The following is a 1,351-nucleotide window of genomic DNA, read 5'->3' as shown; positions in this document are numbered from 1 at the left end:
CTAAAACAAGGTATTATGTATTGTTACAGAAACAAAATGTAACATTATTCCACTTGTCAAATTTTCATGACTTAAAATTTAACTTCACCATTTTCATAGTAAAAAACCTAGTAATTTAATTTTTCTTGCAAATTCCAGTGATTTGGTTTGAGAAACTGGAGATACTACTATTATGGAATAGTACTGTTATGGAATTGTATAATTTTAGGAAACAGACTATTTACTTTTGCTTTCATATTTTAATACTAAAAAAATGAAATACAGATCTATTTTGCTTCTCCCTGCACTCTGAAATTGGAGACTGGCTATTATTTAGAGTATAACCAGTATCATGAAAAACTAAGAGGGCCAGGGATAATACACATATTCCTTGAGCGCTAGACTTCAGGTCCAGCAAGCAGATAGGTTAGACAAGTTCTCCTTAATAAAATTTGCTCTATGAAGACCTTTAAGACTGGGCACAATGGAGCACACCTTTAATCCCAGCACTTTAGAGATAGACGCAAACAGATCTTTGTTTGCTGGAGGCAACAAGAGTTCTACAAAGCTCCAGGTCAGGCAGGGCCACATAGTGAGACCCTATCTCAAAAGCAAAAACAAACACAGAGACAGAACCAAAAATTAAAACATAGAAACAACCAACCAAACAAAAGAATACTTTGGAAGGCCAGCAAAATGGGTCAGTGGGTAAAGGTGCTTCCTACCAAGCCTGATGACCAAAGTTGTCCCCTGACCTGTACACATATACAATAAGTAATTTGGAGTTTTTGGTGGGGAGGAGGAGTTGTTTTGTTTTATTGTTTGTTTGACTGGATGGTTTGAGTTTTGAAACAGGGTAGGTATCATTTTGCAGCCCACGCTGGCCTAGAACTCACAAAAGATCTGCCTGCCCCTGCCTCCCAAGTACTATGGCTAAAGGCATGCATCACCATATGAAGGGTTTCTTTTTGTTGTTGTTTTTTAAATAACATCTTAGAAAAGGTAGAAGAAAATAACAATAGCTTTTTTAAAAATCAAAGGACAGGGGCTGGAGATATGGCTTAGTGGTTAAGAGCACTGACTGCTCTTGCAGAGGACCCAGGTTCGATTCCCAGCACTAACATGGCGGCCATGAACCATCCTTAACTCCAGTTCCGGGGGAATGAGAAGCCCTCTTCTAACCTCCATGGCATTGCATGACACGGGTGCACTCACACACATGCACACATAAAAAATAATAAAAAAATAAAAAATAGCCGGGCGTGGTGGCGCACACCTTTAATCCCAATACTTGGGAGGCAGGCGGATCTCTGTGAGTTCAAGGCCAGCCTGGTCTACATAGTGAGTTCCAGGACAGCTGGAGCTACAGGGA

The sequence above is a fragment of the Nannospalax galili genome, unplaced genomic scaffold, assembly GCF_000622305.1.
Source record: "Nannospalax galili isolate Female #2095 unplaced genomic scaffold, S.galili_v1.0 scaffold344, whole genome shotgun sequence".
NCBI lineage: Eukaryota > Metazoa > Chordata > Mammalia > Rodentia > Spalacidae > Nannospalax > Nannospalax galili.
The sequence above is the reverse complement of the archived record's forward strand: the minus strand, read 5'-3'. Positions refer to the sequence as shown.